Below are 7,850 nucleotides of genomic sequence, written 5' to 3' on the forward strand. Positions count from 1 at the left end.
TAGATTTCAGCTATCAATGGCGACCGGCAATTTATGTCTTTGTACAACTGAAGTTCCTTCGCAATCCCCAGAAACATGAAATCCTTTGAAATTCCTCAGTCTCCGCCACCCCAATCCTGTCAGATGTAACAGTTTGGGTACTGGTAATAAATTTGGGATAACTATAAAGTAACCCCGCTGTATGATAGTGGGTGTTGTATGTGAAATAGTCCTGTTTATTGTTAATTATTTGTTACTTTTCATTTCAGCTTATCTATTTCTCTCGATGTGAGCATACGTTTCCGTTTTGCTTGTGAACAGTCCTGAAGATCCCGCTGTGACACTACCGGTTGTCGTTTTAACCGACAGCATATTAAAACATGTTTCAGCAACTCCACCTGGCTAAGGGAAATTTTGTCGCTGCCTTTCCCCGTATTACAAAACTGACCACACTTCAAAAGTACTTCATTGGCTGTCAAGCGCTTTGGGACGTCCTGAGACCGCTATAAATGCAGCTCTTTTCTTTCATTCATTGATTAAATTGCGAGGATGATGTACGGGTTCGGAGAAGCACGGAAGATAGATAGGTATCTATAATAGATGGGTAGATGATATTGGTTTATCGATTGAAGGACAGACGGACACATGAATTGAGAAACTGTGCAGCCTCACAAAGGACACCCATCCCACTTCATTCGATAAAAAAAAATACTGCGGATGCTGGAAGTCTGAAATAAAAACAAAAACTGCTGGAAATGCTCAGCAGGTCTGGCAGTATCCGTGGAGAGAGAAACAGAGTTAACGTTTCAGGTCTATGACCTTTCATTCGATGCATGTTCTAGAACCCAAGCAACATTTGACTGAAGGTACAAAACGTGGCGAAAGTTTGACAAACATTAATGCTGGATGATAGGTGCTGGTGACAATCCGTTTACCCCCCAAATAAATCCTTGAGACCAGTCGTCACTAAATAAAAATGCAATGTCTTTAAATGATCAGGTGTTTCCGTTTGGCAGAGACACTCACTCTGCCGTGTACAGGTTTGCTCAACTTCTCGGGAAAAGTGCAGGATTCAGCTCCTGGCGGTGAACTGACACGGATCGCACGTTTTATAGACAGAGAATTCGCGGCCTTGAGAGTTTCACCAACAGAAGGTCACACACACACTGGCCCTGCTATAGAGCAGCGATCTTTCCCTATAGATTTTTACACAAAAATTACACGGAATTTTAAAAAAGTGCACATTTCTGTCGCCGCTCTAATCAGGGATTTCTTTAGTTGGAGGAGATTAATTCTTTGACTCAGCGCATTTGTCATCGATACTACCGCAGGGATTTAGTCTTTAGACAAAAGCGATTTATACCTAATCTAACATTTTGAGATTGTGGTAAAATGTAGGGTTCAGTGAAATATAATTGTGGTAATGCAGTGAACTGTAGGGAGAAAACGGACCAAGTGTTTTGTCTGTAATATAATCCTGTTTAGTTCTCCTATGTAATCTCATTCAATATTAAAAAAAAACAATATGTTTTATTTTTTTCTTATCGAAATGCCATTAAAAGTTTTGGTGAAACTGTAATGAACGGATCACAGGGTGTTTGAAACGAGCTGACACGCTCTCTGGTGGACAGGAGGAGTCAAGCAGCAGTTTCGCAGCACAGACTTTGCCCAGGTGCCTTGGTGAGATTAACTTTTTTCTCCTGTTTGGGTTGCCAACCCTCCCTGATTGCCCTGGAGTCTCGAAGAATGAAATATCGACCTCCTGGCCATTGCTGCAAGCAACCCAAGAGCAAAATCAGGAGGTCGTGGAATTAAGCCTCCAGGAATTGGCCAACCAGAGTTGGCAACGTAGTCATCGGGTCCTGTAAATGTTTTTTTTTTCGCTTTCAGGATAAGGACTCTCCACGACACGACACCTGAAAAGAATCTTGTTTTTTTTAGCGGTACCTAACGATTTGCAGCTTGATCTATGCAGTAGGTTTTACAATGCTATGTAAATTCCATTGCACTGGAACTGTAGTATCGAGGAAAGGATAAAAAGGAAGCGCACTGCATCTTTATTACACACATTTCCCGTCAATGCTGGCGCCAAAAACACTATGACGCCATCATCTCCAAAAGACTGGAGAAAGTGATTTTATTTAACACGGATATAATGCAAAAGCTGTTGATCTTAATTTTGCACTTAAAAATGCTGACTTTATTTATGGTGTACAAAATTCATTGATCAGCAGAACATAAATTTTCAGTTGGTGTTTAAGACTGCCTTTAAGTCAAATTTTCTAGAATTACATCAACTACGTTTTGTAAAGTTAACACTTTCAAATTTTCTGAAAGAAATAGATATTGTGTTGCGACCAGGTGAGAAAGGTATCTAGAGGTCTTTTACTGTCTTCACCTGGTCTTATTGTAACAAGGTTTAATTTTTAAATACATTGTGTTTTGAGCTCCCCCTTGGTGAATCTTTGTTCACCACTTTCCAATTATAAGGCAAAGAAATGAGCACAAACAGGCTTTCTTAGGTTTAAGGAAGAAAAGTGAAATTTATTAAAACTTAAACTCTAATTTGGTTAACGCCTACGGACACACATCATGCCCCACGCTAGTATGCATACGCGATGCACACATGCAAATGGAGACAGAAAAGAGCAGAAGAAAAATAAATTGGAGAGGTTTGAGGAAATATCAGAAGAGCTTCTTGTTTATTATGCTTTGAGCTCACTGTAGTCCTTTTGTAAGTAGTCTTGCTTTTCATTGGGGCCCAATATTCTTCTTAAACCTTGTTCAATGTAGGAGACTTTTCTCTCTTGGGGTTCATGGGTCTTCAGTTCCATGAGAAAGAGATGGCAGCAGACAGGAGAGAGATGTTCTCAGTCCAGGAGCAAAGAGCTTTCTGAGTTCCAATTCTTTGTGGCAAGTTCAAATAAAAAAAAGCCAGTTAGTCATGTGACTAAACTGGTCTGACCACTTCTTCTGTTTATTGGGGAAACGAGGACTGGATCCCTTGTTCCAACACTGTCTGCTAGCATGCAAAAAAGGTCTTTCCGGCAAGGGGCCTGGTAATTCCTTGTTATAGGCCCTCTTTTCTTCCCAGCACCAATTTTAAGTTTCAATGTTCATGTGGCAAAATATGTGTATCATTCTTGGCAGGTGGGGGCTTGCATGAAACCTCCACGCCCAGGTGAATTAAATGCAATTTGAAAAAGAAATCAACACATTTCATTAAAAGGTTTGAGAGAAATATAAGATGCAGAAAGAAAAACCATGTATTTCTCTCATTCATTTTCATTCATTCATCAAACTTAAAGCTTATTAAAATGGTCTTTTCTGGGTGCCAGTGCTGCTTTAATTTCTCCCTTTAATGGCATCCCAGTAGCTATATGGTTCTTTGGGGAAGCTTTTTTTAGTTTGCCCATTGCCATGACTGCCTAGGGCTTTTGTTCCTGTTGAGGTCATGTGTTTTTTTCCTCAGGAGAGCTAGTAGTGGGTGGGTCTATCCTGAACTCTCTGAGTTATGCAAAGACTTTTGACTTCAGGGGATGGGTGGTTCCCTTTTCCTCTGACTGTGTGTGTGTGTGTTGGGGGGGGAATTCTTTGTTAATCTCCCCTTTGTTCTCTGGGACACTCCTACCTGCAGGTATTTGTGCAGATTTGACTGCACTCTCATGTGACACTTCGACGAGGTGAGGCATCACCCACATAATTTCTGTGCCCCCCTAGAGGTCCCTCTTTGTCCCTGCAGGTTCCTGTGAATGCTGTTAGCAACTCTGGTGGGAATGTTCTTGAGTCTGCATTTACGTAGGAAGATGTAGGGTCTAACTTTTCACATTTTTCGGGGTTGGCTGACCAGACAGTAGGGGCTTTCATCCAGGATTCCTCCCAGACTTCCTTTAACCTGCCCTCTTGGTCACTTTTTCCCCTTGTCTTTCTAAACCTTTGCCTGCCTGTCCCCTTTTGTTCTCAATGGGGGTCTCTTACAGTTCACCAGCCCTCGGCCGGAGGGTCCTCCTAACACCAGTACAGGACTTAGGGGTGCATGTTTCACTGTGGGTTGGGGGTTCCCCTTAACCTGGCACATGTGGCAACTCTTGCAGTACTCCACCACATTGTTGTGGAGTTTTGGCCAGTCAAGCTGCTGTCTTATGCTGGCATTGGTCTTTCATACATAGGCATGTACAGCCACTGTAGTCTCATGGGCCCTTCTTAATATTTCTCCCTGGTACCTCTGTGGCACCACTAACTGGTGAATTACTGTCCACTCCTTGCCCTCAGGTCTGTCAGGAGAACTCCATTTCCTCATCAGTACCTCATTCTTTAAATAGTAGCAGTCAGGGACTCCCTCTGCTTCACTTTCAGACTGGGCAGCCCGTGTTAACTTTCGCAATACTGGGTCGGCTCGCTGAGCTTCAGCTAGGGAAAATCCATTTAATTCATTCCCTGGGTTTCCTAACTTTCCAAGGAAAGTCTCGGACAGGCAGACCTCATGGTCATTTGCCTGCAGTGCCAATGCAGTCTCATCTGGGGGAGCTGGTTTGATCATGGCCTGATCCACTACACATTCAGGGACTCTGCAGGGGACCGTCTTATGCCACTGCCCTGTTTATCTGACCTCCTGCGGTCTTCCTTTCACTACTGGGGGGCTACCACCTTCACCCCCACCAGATCATTACCTAGGAGCAGGTCAACACCGTCCACAGGCAAACAATCCGTACAGTCACCGGTCCCGAAACTAGGTCGCACTCCAGATGCACCTGGTGTACAGGTACAGGCATACACTGTCCTCCAATACCATTCGCCACCATTCTAGTGATCACTGCACTCTCTGGGGTAAAGGTCAGGCCTTTTCCCAGTAAAAGGGATCTAGTGGCCCCTGTGTCCCTGAGAATCACTATGGGCTTGCTTGCTCCACTCGAGGGGTATGGGGTTCCTTTCCCTTCAGACACAAAACCTTGATAATCTTCAGGAATCCTATTAACTTTTCCTGCACTGGCCATAGTAAGCTTCCTGGGTTGCACTCTTACTGCAGTTAAAGCCACAGCTTGTTCTGCTGTGCTTTGCATTTGGCTCTCGTCTTCACTGAGTGGGTGTGCCCTGATTAACCCTACCTTTTACTCCTTTAGTTTCCAGCAGTCAGCTTTTAAATGCCCTGCTTTATTACAATGGAAGCACACAAATCTCTGGGTCTCACTCTTGCTCACAGCACCTTCCTTTTTGGCTGGATGAGGGCCCCCTGTGTCTCCTGCTTTCCTTTCTCTCCCAGGACTGCCTGGGCTCCTATCACCTTCCCACCCTTTGTCCTTTTCGGATTTGTCAGGGTGATTAGGAAAGGTTCTCCTCGGGAAACCAATTTATAAATTAAAGCAATCTCATTGGCCTGAATGGCCGTATGCCGGGCTCCCTGAGCCCGCTGCTCCTCTACATGGGTCTTTATTGAGAGTGGGAGAGAGAGAGTTTCATAGCTGAGCTGTATTTTAAAGAGCCCTCAGCCACTGATCAACAGCTAGCTGCTTACTTCTTTGAAACTCCAGATAAGTTTGATTAGCTTGCTTTTTGAGGGTTCTAAACCTTTGGCGGTAGGCTTTGGGTACTAATTCATATGCCCCAAGGATAGCATTTTTGGTCTGAACTGTTATCTGGCAACAAAGAATAAACATGGGCTTTTCCGGTCAGTTTGCTTAGCCATAAGAGAGACCAGGTCTCAGCTGGCCGTTTAAGCTGCCTTGCAAGTTTCTCAAAAGACACAAAAAACGCTTCCACATCTTCCTTAGTGACTTTTGGAATTAATTGAGCAAGTTTTAGCAATTTTGTACCCAGCCATGAATTATTGCTCCTCCATTTTGGCCATGCTTTCACTGGGGTTACTCTGTCACCCCCTAGTTAACTCAAGCTGCTTCAGCGCTCTCGCTTCAGATTCTTTCTGGAATATTCTTTCTCTCTCTCTCTCTCTCTCTCTCCTGCCTTTCATTCTCTTCATGTTCCTTCTGGAAGGCTCTCTCTTTCTCCCTCTCTCTTTCCTCAAATTCAAGTCCAATTCTAACCCCGTTGCTGCCTCTTCAGATTCAAGGGAAAAATAGTTGGCCAGACTTCCTAGCCTTGCCACGTACAGTGATCCCACACTGCTCAGCCATTTTTCTCAATTCCTCCATAGACAGTGCTTTTAACTTATCCCAAGTTAGTTCACCCTGGCTTGGAGAGCTTCTTGCTTCAGTTGCAGACGTGTTAGTATACAATCACATACAACCACAAGAAAACCTGTATTAATCTTGCACTTTTTTGATTGGGAGAAATTTGGCTTCCCACTTCCAATTTCTCTCATTCGTCTGTGGGTAAAATTCCAGATGCTAGCACCCAAATTTCTGTTACCAAAGGTCTCTAGGGGTCTTTTACTGTCTTCAGCTGGTCTTATTGTAACAAGGTTTAATTTTTAAACACACTGTGTTTTGAGCTCCCCCTTGGTGAATTCTTGTTCACCACTTTCCAATTATAAGGCAAAGAAATGAGCATAAACAGGCTTTCTCAGGTTTAAGGAAGAAAAGTGAAATTTATTAAAACTTAAACTCTAATTCGGTTAACGCCTATGGATACACACCGCGCCTCACACTAGCATGCATACGCGATACGCACATGCAAATAGATACAGAAAAGAGCAAAAGAAAAAAAGTGGAGAGGTTTGAGGCAATATCAGAAGTGTTTCTTGTTTACTGTGCTTTGAGCTCACTGTAGTCCTTTTGTAAGTAGTCTTGCTTTTCATTGGGGCCCAGTATTCTTCTTGAACCTTGTTCACTGTAGGAGAATTTTCTCTCTTGGGGTTGATGCGTCTTCAATGGGTCTTCAGTTCTGTGAGAAAGAGATGGGGGCAAACAGGAGAGAGATGCTCTCAGTCCAGAGCAAAGAGCTTTCTGAGTTCCAATTCTTTGTGGCAAGTTCAAATTCAAAAAAACCAACAAGCAGTTAGTCATGTGACTAAACTGGTCTGACCACTTATTTTGTGTATTGGGAAGCAAGGACTGGATCCCTTGTTCCAACACTGTCTGCTAGTATGCAAAAAAGGTCTTTCCAGTGAGGGGCCTGGCAATTCCTTGTGATGGCCCATTTTTCTTCCCAACACCGATTTTAAGTTTTAATGTTCATGTGGCAAAATATGTGTCTCATTCTTGGCAGGTGGGGGGCTTGCATGACAATAGTAACCGCTTTGTTATACATTATATAGTAAGTCGAATTAAAGATTAATTTCCATGTCCAGCTATTTAATGGCAATATTATTGTGTCACAAGCAAAACTGTGACAACAGATATCAATCAATTAATGCAAGAGCTAAAAAGGAAGATGTTGGCAGATCAGGTTCTTTGGTCTATGTGTAAAGAGGGTGTAAAGGTAAAGGTTTTCTCTGTTCACCATATCCAGCAAAATTGTATGCAGGTCACCATTTCCCTCCAAATATCAAAGAGAGCAAATCTTAATTTACAATACAAAGGTAATTGGCCAGATTATGCTGAATTTATGGTGGCTCAACAATGTTGTTATTAATGTGCTAATCAGCCAGAAACTTGCAGTGAGGAAGAGAGCGAGTGAATTGTGAATTGCCATAATTGTTGGCCAATTTGTGCTGCTCTGCTGTTAGCTTCACAAAAGCGGCAAGTTGTGTTGAACCTCCCTGTGTTTTACATGAAGTTGCTGCATTTGCACATTAATTGTGCATTAAACGCGTCACAGAGAGTTAAGTCCAGCAATTATCAGCATCCCTTTTAACTCTTTTACCATTTTAACAATGTGATAATTGTCAATGTCTGCCAATCATCTCTTGTTTAGAAAGTAAACAATTATAAGTGTCGAGCCTGATTCCTTCAGGTTTCATTTTGTTTTAGTAGATA

Source organism: Heterodontus francisci, chromosome 5 (genome assembly GCF_036365525.1).
Source record: "Heterodontus francisci isolate sHetFra1 chromosome 5, sHetFra1.hap1, whole genome shotgun sequence".
In the NCBI taxonomy this organism is placed as follows: domain Eukaryota; kingdom Metazoa; phylum Chordata; class Chondrichthyes; order Heterodontiformes; family Heterodontidae; genus Heterodontus; species Heterodontus francisci.